Source organism: Tetrao urogallus, assembly GCF_951394365.1.
Source record: "Tetrao urogallus genome assembly, chromosome: Z".
NCBI lineage: Eukaryota > Metazoa > Chordata > Aves > Galliformes > Phasianidae > Tetrao > Tetrao urogallus.
Window position 1 is genome coordinate 9,227,075 of NC_136816.1, and position 14,535 is coordinate 9,241,609.

Genomic DNA, 14,535 nt, shown 5'->3' on the forward strand with positions numbered 1-14,535 from the left:
GATAATATTGTCAGTGTATTCCAAATGTCCAAGAGCTCCACCCTGTTCTAGGGTAGCCTAAATTAGCCTGTGAAAAATGGTTGGGCTGTGCTTCTACCCCAAGGGCAAATGGTTCAAAGTATACTGAACATCCCTTCAAGTGAAGGTGAATTGTAACCTGCACTCTGCAGTCAAAAGGATGGAAAAGAAGTGCATTTGGCAATGTCAGTTGTGGTATACCTCTTAGCTGCCTTTGACTCCATGCTGAAGCTCTAGCATGTCCAATACAGCAGTACTTAACAGTTATATGACTTCATTCAGGCCACAATAGTCCACTGGGAACTTCCACTCTCCACTGTTTTTTTACACTGGAGTTGTTGAAGAGTGAGTGAGTTTTGCTAATCACTCTCCAGCTTTCCAATTGATGGATCAACAGATGGATAGGGAACAAGAAGTCCCAGTTAGTGAGATATTGCTACCTGTGCACTGTTGTAGTAGCAATCATCACCTGCTGTTCTTATACTTGTAGCAAACCCACAACAGATGAGTCTTCTGAAACATCGGGCAAGACAGACATTTGCTTAATATTCTCTGTATCTAAAGCAGCTATTCCAGAAGCCCATAGATACCCCTTTCCTTAAAACAACCCCTCTTAAGATAGTCAATATCAAGGATACACAGAGCCCCTGGTCCAGTCACAATAGAATGATTTTGCCAGTCTGTCCCAGTGATGCTTACTTTGGCCTCCAACACAGTCAGTTCTTGAGAACCCCCTGCCACCCCAGAAATGTGGATGGATTCTCTTTATGACTCTGTGGCATCAAGGAGCACAGCACACCAGTGTCTACCAAAGCCTCATATTTCTGTGATTCTGATGTTCCAGGCCATCAAATCCACAGTCCAAAATGCTTGATTATCCCTTTCCTCCCTCTGGCTGGAGGCGGAGCCCCTCTAATCATTGTATCCATCATTTATTTCTTGTACCTCAACATCATAACACTTACAGCGTTAGCGGTGTTCAGTAGCAACTGGAGCACCCACTCTCTCAGAGGAGGCCTCATTCATAGTTGACTTCTCTTGTAACTCTTCTAACCATCCTCATAGTGTTGAGGTGGATTTTCTATCCCACCTCCACATACCCTCTCCATGATCACGTAGTTAAAACCACAGGATAGTATGTTATGTGAACCCAGAATTATCCCTCACTTGAACAAGAGAATGTCTGCCTTTATAGGGGAGATACTGGATTGTTCAGGTGAGAAGTAGAGTTTGTAATTTTTGGTTAATTGTACCAGTGTTTCCTCCAATCTATCCGTTCTTTCTGATACTGCAGAGATGGCTGAGACTCAAAATTGTGTAGGAGCGGTGGGGTTGTCTTTGAATTCTTGAAGGATATGAATCCAGTCATGCACTATATGTCTTCCTTCTTCTCTATATAGCATTCCTGCCAGTGCACTGTCATAAATTGCTGATGCGGTTTGTGTGAATTTCTGCCACGTAACTGGTGTACAGCTAATTCTCTTGGGATCATGGTCTGGATTGGATTATCAGGATCAAACATGGGGTTGTATAGCAACTCCACCATGGCTAATTCCTTTAGATATGGATACCCTTTTCCATAGTGGTCCATTCATCTTCCTTGAAAGGATATCTTTCCTTTACAGCAGTTAAAATTCCCTTCCAGAGGGTGTTTTCTACTAATTCCTCTGTCAATGGTTGGATCCCTAGCAATACCTGCCAATTGGCAGGCTTCTTTACCATTCTGATCCACATTACTGGCCCCAGTATTCCTACACCAGAGCATCCAGCTGATAATGTTCTCATCTAGTTGTCATGCATAGACTTTTCACCCATTTTTAGAGGTCAAATGTTGGTGGTGCTGTTCCCATCTTCTCTTATTTCTTCTTCTTTTCATTCCTAGCTGCCATTTTTTTCCTTCTACAGGAGCAACAAGCATTGGCATTGATTTTCCCTGCAACTGAGCCGGTTGAGACACTGTCATAAGATCAGAGACTCTCTCTCAATTAGAAGACTCTCTTTCAGCTCAGAGACTTTCTGTCTCAGTTTGGACTTTCTCTCCCTCAGCCCAGAGGTCTTCTATTTTGGCTTGGAGGCTTTCTTTTTTGGCTTGGAGAACCTCTCCTCAGTCTGGAGATTCTCAGTCTTGGTTTGTGACTGTCTTTCTCAGTATGAACTTTCTCTCTCTCAGCCCAGAGACTTTCCCCTTTGGCTTGAAGGTTTTCTTTCTCAGCTTGGAGACTTTCAAGCTCCGTTTTGGAGACACTTCTCCCTCTCAGGAATAGGGCAGAATAAAACTGAATAGGCATAAGCCAGTCCTCAAATAATTTCTGCCTCCTTAGGTCTGCCAGGACTGCAACCATACTCCCTTAAATACCTGTCTAAATTTTCAGGGTTCTGCAGGTATTCAAGAGTGAAATTCAGTGACACCGGGGATGCCCATTTCTCTAACGTGCCTCCCAGATCCCTCCTTACTCCCTGCCTGTATTCTCTGGCTTTGGGGAACAAGATGAAAAACTTTTAAACTAAAAGAGGAGATACTTAGGTAAGAGGTAAAGGGGAAAATTCTCACTCAGAGCATCGTGAGGCATGTTTACACAATGGAAAGAAGGGATGGCATTCAGAGGGACCTCAACAGACTTGAAAGGTGGGCCTGGATGAATCTAATGAGGTTCAACACAGCAAAGTGCAAGGTTTTGCACTTGGGCCAGAGGAATCTCAGGCATCTATACAGACTGGAAGGAGCAGTCCTTGAGAGCAGCCCTGAAGAGAGGGACGTAGGGGTATTAGTGGATGAAAAACTCAACATGAACCAGCAGTGTGCTCTTGCAGCTCAGAAAGCAAATGGCATCCTGGACTCCATCAGCAGAGGGGTGGCCAGCAGGAACAGGGAGATGATTATACCTCTCTACTCTGCTCTTGTGAGGCCCCATTTGTGTCCAGGTCTGGGGCCCCTGATACAAGAAGGACAGAGTGCTGTTGGAGAGGGTCCAGAGGAGAGCCACAAAGATGATCAGGGGACTGGAGCACCTCCCCTATGAAGACAGGCTGAGGGAGCTGGGCTTGTTCAGCCTGGAGAAAAGAAGGCTGTGGGGTGACCTCACTGCAGCCTTTCAGTGCCTAAAGGGAGCCTACAAACAGGAGGGGAATCAACTCTTTGAAAGGGTAGATAACTGCAGGACAAGGGGAAATGGTTTTACATTAAAGGAGGGAAGACTTAAGTTGGATGTCAGGGGGAAGTTCTTTACAGTGAGAGTGGTGAGGTGCTGGAACAGCTGCCCAGAGAGGTTGTGGATGCCCTGTCCTGGAGGTGTTCAAGGCCAGCTTGGATGGGGCCCTGGGCAGCCTGGTTTAGCATTAAGCATGAAGGTTGGTGGCCCTGCATGTGGCAGAGGGGTTGGAGATTCATGATCTTTGAGGTCCCTTCCAGCCCAAGCCATTCTGTAATGGTTCATTGTCACAGGCTGCCCACAGAAACTGTTGGTGCCCCATCCCTGAAGGCCTTCACAGCCAGGTAGTGTGGGCCCTAGGCACCCTGGTCTAGTGGATGGCAACCATCCCCACGGCATGGGAGTTGGAACTTGATCTCTAAGGTCTCTTCCAACTCAAGTTGTTCTACGATTCTACAGTTCTATGATTCTGTTCCGAAGAGGAATATAAATTTCTATCATTAGTGTTTTGACTTTGTACTTAACATCAAATTGTTTCCACTTTTCCTAAATCTGTTGCTTGTGTGAGCCTACAGATCAGTTTTTGAAATATATATATATATATATATATATGTATCTACACATAAAATTTTTCCAAGGTTTTTTTAATGTAAGTGTATTGAAGATTGTCTTCCTCTCCAAGAATCTGCAAAAGATAGCAGTCAACAGATTTTTCCCTGATGTCTAATTTCATATTTATCCCTACAAGTTAAAAAAAAAAAAGCAACTATTCTTAGTATGTGTTGCTTTTCTACCTGAAATATTTAAAAGCACTGTGTAAGCTTTGACCCAAGTGCTGTGCATGTAGGCACATGTAGTTCATTTATGTTTTCTTGAATTAAGATGATAACATGCTTGTGTAGGTTACTGACCTGGGACTGCAAACTAAAAGCACTCCTGGAATAGAGCTAGCGTCTCTATGCTACAAAGGACGAAAGGAAGGAAAATAATTGTCTAAGTTCTAAACAACAATTGCCTGTTCTTGCAAAGCAGCAGCAAACACCTTACATCTGTGCATAATGCAGACTCTTCTTGTGACTCTTTCCTTGACAGATCTAGAAAGCTTCTGTTTGCTTTAGCAAACTGAAGTGATCAGTAAAGTTCTCTTTAGATACTAACATGTTGTATATTTGTAGCTGTGATTGTGGGAAGGTATATTCGTCATCAAAGATGTACAGAATTTCTTCACTGAATCCAGAGGGGACATAAAGGTCATAATAGGGTTGAGTTATTATGAACTTTGAATGTTGTGAACTGGACAGGACTAACACTGTTCTCACATTCAGTGTGTGTTGCTACATTTACTGGATTTAAAAAATTTCCAAGACTGTGTAATTGTGAATGGAGGCAATGGCTCCAATTTTTAAGCAGCAATACACAAAGGTATACTGACTTCATTCTGGCTAGAGACTGCTTGGTAGCAATGATTATGACATGGCCAGCAGCCATCTGTGCTCTTGTCCTGTCCATATAACTTTATGTTAACACTAGCAAATCAAGCAATTTCGCAGAGAAGAATATTTGAATATTTGCTGTTGCTTCCAAGTTCATAATAGCTTACATAGAAAACTGCTATGCTTGGTCATACCAGCTGATCCTTGCATATTCCAACCTTTCTGCACTCTCCTATCAGCTAGTGCCTTGAAAGTGCTGCCCTATACAAGCACATTTTCAGTACAGTGAAATAAATAAAGGGTTTAATACCACTTAAGGTTACAGCACGAAGCATATTAGCATTCATTATGCTGTATTACTCTCAGTCTCTGTAATTAAATAATATTGAATCCATTGCAATTTTGTGTGAAAAATGTAGGTTGAAACATTTTACTGTCCTCCACTTATTTAGTGTGACATTTTATTGGCAAAATCTATTCATAGAAAACATTACTTTCCAAAACTAACACACACAAAATTACAGATCAAGTATACGAAAAAGAAATGGTGACTTCCCAGGCCCAGGTTTTAAATGAAGACTGATATATTTTAAATTCTTCATGGTTACTGCTTTGTCTCATTCTGAATGCATGACTCTGTCATAGTTTGAGTGCTTTGAATTTTAAATAAAATCTTTAAAGTTGTTCTGCTTCACTTGGGGCCTGTTACAAAGCCAAATCAGTGAACCTTTGCCAGCAGAAAAGAGGAATCCAAACTCAGCTTTTGATGGTTTGCAGAAACCAGATTTCATAATGTATACGTTGCTCCAAAAGTAATGCCTCCTATTTATTTTTATGGAAATTACCACTGAGAGCACAATAACACTACCTGATAGAGCAAATTCTCAGCTACAAAACACTTATTTTTCAACACAGTCACCACTATTAGCTGTGTGTTTTCACTACTGATGAACAAGGACCTGCATGCCATGCTCATACAAACCTGCACCAGCAGAGGTGACCCACTGTTGCTGTCGCTGCTGCTGAAATGCACCATCTACCACCTCACTATGCTGATACCCATTGTTTGGTCTCCGCAAACATTTAGCAAGCATCGGTGGATACAAACTGATGCAATCTTTTTCATGTGGAGGAATTCAGTGACACACTTATGTTTCATCTGCACTTCCATGTCAGACACCATTCTGTCAGTCTGCCCCTCTGGTGCCAACTGTTGCATAGCAATAATAACATGTAATAGAATATGGCCCTGCTGCCATACCAACATCCTCTGACCTCATCTGCTGACATTATAAAATAGGAGGCATAACTTCCAGAGCAGCCCTCTTACAATGTGCATTTTTGTTGGTGTTTTTGTACTGATGCAATGGGAGATTTGGTGAGAAAAACTAAGAGTAGACTTACCTAAATAGAAGAAGGGATGGGGGAACAAATTAAATGGAAGAATATCTTTCTGGTTACATGACTGAGAGAAAGGATGGAGTTTCCTTTGTGTAACCCAAAGGCAGCCCCCAGCATGTCTGTAAGCAGACACAAAAAGGGAATGGGCAAATGCAAGCAACAGTGTGTCAAATTATAAAAACTGTAAGATTGTCCCTAGAAGAAGACAGAAATACCAAAAAAGTACATGCCAAAGCTGTATTTAGAGCTAAGAAAACACAGAATTTTTCTGCTTTTTCTGATGTTCTTTTGGCAATCCCAGTATTCCTGCTGTGTGGAGATCAAGGCTTTAGATAGAAGTGCCCTTTGCTGGATCGGTAGCTCATTTGTGTGCTCTTCTTGCTGCAGATAGATGAAGCCCAGATTGGGTACCCCTGTTTTTCACTTCTACAACTACAGCAAAGTCACCATCTGTGTTCCTGCAGCAGATCTGTACCAGCCTGCTCCAAAGAAAGAAGGCACATATATTATTAATGTAGGTCCTAAACTACTAGCTGCTGTCAGGGATAAACCTGGATATGCTTGGTCCGTAGTAACACAACCTTTCCTCTCCTGTCCACAGTGTCAGTATACTGGATGGTCTAAAACCTTCCATGCACAAGGTTTTATCTCTAATCAGAAGAAGCTGAAAAGAAGGGCAGATCTCCCCCTGTTCTCTTTCCCTGCTTCATGCTTATCAGAAGGGTGAAGGATGAAAGCTGCTGCAGGAAGGGCATAGCATGAGAAGTGTATGTTGTAAATATGATAAAATTATTCTTGAAACATATTGTAATTACTTAGCAGATGAGAAAGATACGAACTAAAATTGAGACTGTTTTAATGTTTAAAATCCACTTACTGTATTTTTAGGAGGAAAGAAAATAAGGAGACTGCATAATTGTTTCAGATTTATTTTGAGGGAAACAAACTGCCAGACGTCGAACAGGTATGGACAGCATGAGCATGGCTTCCATGTCCCCAGCTTCTATGTCTTCCAAATCTCAACTTGTCATGCATAGCTGTAAAATCTTATGTGAACATCACAAAATTGTAGGGTCTCCTTTTCCTCTTCAGGTAGGAGGGACTTTGTGAAAGCCAGAGTATGTAGGAGAGACAAGAAGGTCAGGTGTAGGATGATTTTTGATGGACTAATGCCTTCTGTGAGCACTCCCTCTGTCTGCATTGTGATGTGAATCCCAGCAGTTCTTTTTAATTATACTGCCAGCTTACAACAATCCTGGTCAGTGTTCCCTCTCCGAGCAGAAGCTGAGCATGCTAAATGAGACAAGCAGTGAATTTTACTGCTTATTATATTATGCACATATATTTAACCTCAGAACTTACAGACTTTGTTATTTTGAGCACAGCCTTCTCTTCGGATGATATACTAATATAGTTCTTACTTACCATTTTCAAAAATACTTTCTTTCAATTCTAGGGATGCTTGTGAAAGTATACAGCCTTAAAAAGCAAGGTGTCTTAAAAGACATCTCCACACAGGTGCATGCACAGATTTTTAATTGCTTGGTGTTTCTTAAATAAATGTTTCATAAGATCAAATTCTGCAGGAAAATGAAGCTGCTATGTATCTCTTGCCGTGCATCCAGAGACTTTTTCTGACAATGTATCATTTACAGAATCCTCAGTCCTCATTACTCTGCTCAGCGGGGAATAGGAAACCACTGTACTGATAGCAATCCTGTTATCTGTTTTAATAAAAACTTAATTTCCTTTCCTTCTCCCTTGCATTTACTTTTTTTCTGAATGCTACTGGTCAACTAACAAGCATCCAAATGGCATTATTTTAATCCTTTGAGGAAGGAATAGAACAATTTTACAGTGAAACTGAGACTAGACAAAATTAGTAGGATGTCTTTAAGTCTTTGACAGTTTAATTTGACAGAGAAAATGTACTTGGGGCATCCGCAGCGTGTACAGGTCTGCCAGATGTTTCACTGTGCATTTGGAAAGTGCTAATAAAAGGCAGTGTAACAAACAAGAATGAAACATATTGTCAAGATTCTTGGTTTTTTTTCTTCTTTTATTTATTTGTTTATTTATTTGTTTTCAAGTAACGAACACTGAGAAGCTGATTTACATAGAATGGTTTAACAGTCCGCTTTTTAAAACACTCCTGAAGGGATATGCAGATGTTGCAATCATGCACCAGCTATGTCAGGGCCTTTCATACATGTTTTTATGTGGAATGAAGTGGCCTACTGCCAAAAATACATCAAAACAGTCTCCTTAAGTGTTTATTTCCTAAACTATAATTTAAGTGATGCCAGTCCTCAAGGAACAGTTGGGAATCAGTTGTTCATTTCTAAGGCTTGAAGTGTAATCATAAAGTGGAGCTCTTTATGTGCAAAGAAGGGCAAATCTTTCTTTTGCAAACCACATGCTTTTTCAGTATGATTGAAAGCACAAATACCTGGTAGCACACCCAATGCTTTTAGTTGCTCATTCTGATCTTAGTTTTGTTTTTCACATTGATGTAATTTTTCAAGCTCAGGAGCATTTATCTTTGGTTTACACTGGTAAATCCACCATGCTGGCTGCTCACAGTCTGTGTGAAATTCACAGTGTGGTTGTGTTCACTGAATTTTTGAATACTGGACAAAAAGCATAGACTTTCTGAAAGCTGTTACTCCTGGACATTGACCAGGTCCAGAAGTTCATTTCACATCTTAACTCAAACCACTTCTTCAACAATCAAATGTCTTAATAATTTAAAATCAGCGCAAAAATCTCATTGACAGAACTACAGACACGGATTGATGGGAACCTCTGTTTTATTTTCACCACTTGAGATTATTGCAAAACTGATGTTTTTTCGAGAAGTTCCTCTGTACTCCATCAACACATAATAACAGAAGTAAGAATATGCAAAGAAATAAAAAAAAATAAGCATAAGCAAATTTCTCTTAATTTCTGAAGGGAGCTTTGGACAGCATTTCTCCTTTTGTCCAGCTGCTTCTTATGTTCCCTTTCTCGTAACTGAACCAGGTAACCAGGTAGTAATGTTGTGCCTCCACATCTCCCTAATGTCCAAATTCAGTGGCAGAGATTGAAGAGAATGAGAGGTTATTCTAGATCTTAGAAGCTGCATTCAGCCTTCTTATATAATATCTAGATCTTTTCTACATTCAGTACTTGTTGCTTAAAACTGTATACAATGCTTAACAACAGCATTGCTATAGAGGGTACTTCCCATTATATCGTCAACATCTTTTCAGTAGTTAGTTTATGCTATTTAATTGCTACCATGTATTGGAAATTGCAAAGCATCTCTGGTCCAGGTGTAACTTATTTTTAAAAATAAATGTTTAAAACTAACGTATTAGAGCTAAATGGAAGTAATGTGATATGGATATCTTTTAAAATATCATATTCCATTACAAGGCAGAGACATTATTCCTTTGAGTACATTGATGTTTAATGAATTTTTTTTATTATTAGTTGGTTTTTTTTTTTTTTTTTTTTTTTGCATATCAGGTTACATTGGTGATTGAACAAGCTGAGAGATTCCATCCTTCTTTATAATGATTTAATAAAAAGGTTTCATCTGACATTTGTGGTAGTTTCCTCTTTAATACATGTATATCTCCTTTTCTCTGAAGCCGTATCACTTCTCAGTCAGATACCAGTAAAGCTGCAATCAAAGAAGCATCTGGCAATGTCAGTGAAAATAAGATTTCAATAGATGTACAAAAATGTTTTCATATTTCCTCTAACTGAAAAATCATAAATAAATATAGCCTTTATCTCAATCTTTTTATTACATCATCTGCAATTTCTACTATGAAAAATTCTTGCTACATTAAGAAGGGCAACTCCTTTCCTATAACTGAAAGCACATTCAAAAGAGAGCAAAAGTTAAATACAGAGTGTTATTTAATTGGAACATGCCTGTATCCATTATCCACTTATCAGAACCAGGGAAAAGTCCTAACCTCTCCTACCTCCAAAAATGAAGAGATGAGATGGAAAATGCAGAGAACCTTATTTAAAACAAAACAATACATTGGTCATTAAAAGTACACTGACTGATTAAGAAATCATCAGAATATATTAAACTTTCATTTTAAATCTTTCTTCGAAGGTGGCAGAGGACAGCAGGAACAGAACTTAAATGAAGATTTGAAGGAAAGCCTTTGCAGCAGTTGTTGTGCTACTAATAAGCTGGAAGGCACTATCATTATTCTGTGCTAATGCTCAGAAATGGTCTTAGCCTTGTATAGAGAGGTAATTATGAGTCAAGAAAAGAAATTTTTAAAAAGATTGTGAAAGTCCAGCAAGAAGACAGCAGTTTTTTATATGTGTTCATACACTGGAGAATTTCTTTTTTAGCTAAAGGATAGAGAGGGCGTCCTCAGACTTTTAGCCCAAAGAAATTGTCCAGGCTTTAAGAAATGTCCTTTTAAAGCTGCCTTATTAGTGATAACAGTCTGCAGATAATACACTTCAATGGCTTCAGCTTAGACAGTTGGGATTTGAATCTTCCAGGGCTGCATGTCCTTTTCAAGCAAACCACTCAGATAATACAGCTTTCTTTTCCTTTTTCTTCTTTTTTTTTTTTTTTTTTATTTGGATTTTTTAATTTAAAAAGATTTCTCTTTTCTTTTTATTTCTAAACCCTACAAGGTTGTATGGGAATGCCACAATATTAAACTGATTTCCCCAAAAAGACAGAATAGTAATGTACTGAAAATGAAGTGGTGATGTTACAGATTGTAATTCTTCCAAAGAATAAAAAAGCCAGAATTGAAAGTAAAATACTGGCATATTTTGTCTAACATGAAAGCAGCTAAGATAGGTATTGATAATTTGACCTAATGGAAAATGTAAAGAGAATAAGGCAGTTATATGACCTTATGCTAGTTTATAAACCACTGATTTTAAAGAAGCATTTTGTTTTCAGCAGCTGCTCACCAATTACACTATATAATGGAATAATACCCCTTTACCACTTCCCCAATTCCCAAGACTGGAAGTCTCTCTTCTGCTCCCTTTCAACACTAAAAAAAGAAATCAGTAGAGATTGCATTTTAACTTCAAGTACTCTTTAGATAGATTTGAAATAAGCTAATTTGAAATAAACATGAACAATCCTCCACTAGTCAATCACTGGCTTTGCATTTCTCTGTAATGAATAAGCTTATTTTAAAGCACACCTAATGCACTTATTTTTCTTCCTTTGCTATTTTATGCAACAGATAAAGATGACATTTCTCTAAGGAAATCTAAGCCACTATTCTCTGCCTTTAGGGACCTGTTCAAAGAGACTTAAGAATTGTTCAGGTAAGTGCCATTCAGTGTAGATTTTCATCAGGAAGAAGGAGGATGTGGCAGAGTGGCATTTGTACAAGGACAGGGCATGTCGCCTCATGCTGTGGTCATAAAGAAAACTGTACATACTCTGCTTTATTCCTACATTATTACTCTATTACTTCTTGATGTATGACCCAGTCTGTCAGTAAAAGTAAGGAGTCATGCTGCTCATTTTTCTAAGGCACTTAGGGGTTGTTAGTCTAGCAGCGCTGCAAATGTATTATTCATTTTGCCACAGCCTGGCTTCTCTGCTAGGATTTTTGTAGCAAAATGCTATACAGCTTAGTTGATTGATTAAGCAAGAAGAAGCTGAATTTAGGCATCCTGATAAAATTTTCTCAGAGCCTGCTTGGTTAACATCAATCAGTTTTGTTTAGGTAGTAAGATGTGAATACTAACTAGGCAATTTCAGCCTTTGGAGAAAAATGAATGATGGTACTTTTAGGTTAATATTACTTGAACGTTTCATTCTTGAATATTTTATAGCTGTTAATGAGTGCTGGTCTCCTAACAATTGTGCTTTTCAGTCTAGCAGATGTTCTGTCCTTTCTGGGAGGCTGGAGAGACATAGGAAGACATATTCTTATGTGCACACACAACCATTAGCAAAGATGGACTTTGGGAGAGAACATGGCTATGCCACTGAGTTCAACACACTGAACTGAGAAACTCAGCCAGCAGAAGTAAATCTGCCCTTGGTTGGAGGGACACAGCCATGCTGCTCTGAGTTGGAAGTTGCTCTCCTGCAGGGATGCTTGGACTGATGAATTGACAGAAACTTGGTATAACAATGATCAAATATTAATTTCCATGAAGCCACTGTTTCAATGAGCACCTTTCTGCAGATTGGCCAGAACTCAGGGCTCACATCTGCTTCTTTTGTGTTTTTCTCCTTTATAGATCTGGATATTCCAGGCAACTTACAGAGAAATTTTTTTATCTCCAATTTTTAATAGGATTTTAACACTGTTTATCTTTAGTGGACTGAAACATTCTAATTCTATTGCATTTCATTAAGGATAATGTGATATAATTTGGATCAAATGTGCTCTGGGCCCCTTTAAGTGCACTTGAGCCAGACAGAATTGATTTGTATTGGACATATGTGTAAAATGATATAATGGACTGACCTTAGTAACAGAAATATGTGGCTCATGCTGAGGTGCAGATTTCCCAATTATATGTTTAAAAATAAAATAGGGGGAAAAAGTAGCCAGATCACATCAGTCAGAAAGGTTGAACTGAGCCAGGAATGTGTCAGTTTGAATTTCCCTCTTGTCAGAGACACCCTGTATTATCAGCAAAGGGGGGAATACCTATTGCCATTACTTATACATTTCTACATGATATAAAAGAGAGAGAAAGAAAAAAAATCATTTGTGATATACTTGGTTGAAATTCTTCATTGGACCAGAAAGAGTTTTCTTCACCTTGTGAAACACAAGCACTTTTAAAGAGCTACATTCAAGCAGCTGTTACCAACATAATCTTGCTCCAGGAAAATGTCTGATGGCACTAAGGAGCGAATGTATTCGTGTGCTGTAAAGAACTATTCACAGGGCTTGTCCCAGTGACAGCAGACACCTGATACCCACTGGCTGAGTCTAGTAAACTCATACATTTATCAAGGAGAGGTGCATGGAGAATTTGCTGCTTCAAAGACTTTTCCCACAGCAACAGAGCTATGAGCTCGTGCTATTTGCAGCCAGATGCTGAAGCTCTGTGCAGTGAAATGGATGCCTGGGTGGCTGGAGAAGCTGTGTGAGGACATGGATTCTGAAGGTATGGTAGACACACAAAGGAGTGGTTAACTTAGTTCTGTATGGAAAAAGTAAAGTAATAGGCTCCTGAGGGAAGTCGTAGGATAGTGTGTATACATGTTCAGTTCCCAAATAAAGGTAATTAATTCAAATGAATGCATAATTTACAATTTCCACCACTAGTTTTGTTCTCATTCTTATCACTGTTGTTTGTTGTTGTTTTTTTTTTTTTTTTTTTTTTAAATAATATCACTGCAAAATTTATGTGCACATATCATAGAATCAGTGAGTATCTTGAGGTGGAAGGGATGCACAAGAACCATGGAGTCCAACCCCCTGCCTCGCTCAGCAGTACTCAAACCCATCCCCTGTATCCAAGCAGTGTCCCTGAGCTCTGACAGCTTGGGGCTGTGCCCACTGTCCCTAGGGACATGGAAGAGCATGTGAAGCAAAGACATGCAACTGAATTTCTCCCTGGGGAAAAAAATGGCATCCATAGATGTTTCTGAATGTTTATGGAAAGCAAACAATGGATGTCAGCACAAGTGAGGAGATGGTTGGTGCATTTCAGCAGTGCCAACAGTGGCATGAAAGAGAAGCCACACTCCAGATGGCCATGAAGATTCTTATGAGCATGACATACAGGCTGTTCACTGCTTGTTCTAATGCATAGCTAATGGTGATGGCTGTGATGAAAAACTGTGTTTTGTAGCAGAAAGTTTGCTCTATCAAATAATATTATTGTACTCTTTGTATTTGCTGTAGTTTCCATGGAAGTAAATAGGAAGCACTATTTTCAGAGCAACCTTTGTATGTACTGAAATACTATTCGGTTGCAACAGGGAAGATGTTGAGTAAGTCAGAGGATGTGGGGGAATCTAAAGATGGATTGGTTTAAATCAGCATATTGCCAATGACCTTATTATCATTATACAAATTCACCCATATGCTGTCCACAAAACATCAGAGACATCACCTGCAGAAAAACTTAGAAGCTTGTAAATAGTTCAACATTGCATGAGCAGTTGACAAGAGAAACTGAAATCTAATAAAGCTTTAAACAATGGTAAGGAAGGAGTTTTCCTTTGGTATTTTTTTTTCTGCTTATTGCTTTGAAAAAATTTTTTTTCTTTTTAAATTAGTAGTGGCTAGCCTGTGGTAAGTTATATTTTTTATTTAGAAAACATAAACAATGTTAGAAAAAGTTCCTTTCTGATGTAGATGAAAATATTTCTTGCCATACTGTGTCATGAGCTTGATCACAAACTTGGGCAGGCAGTTTCACATGTCCACATGATGTAAAAAATCCTAAATTTTACCTTATGTTCTCTGTTACAGCTGACAGATGTCTAAAATAACACACATAGCTAGGCAGATCCCTTTCAACTTTACATCTGAGATGGATCAAGAATGAACTTTATTGAA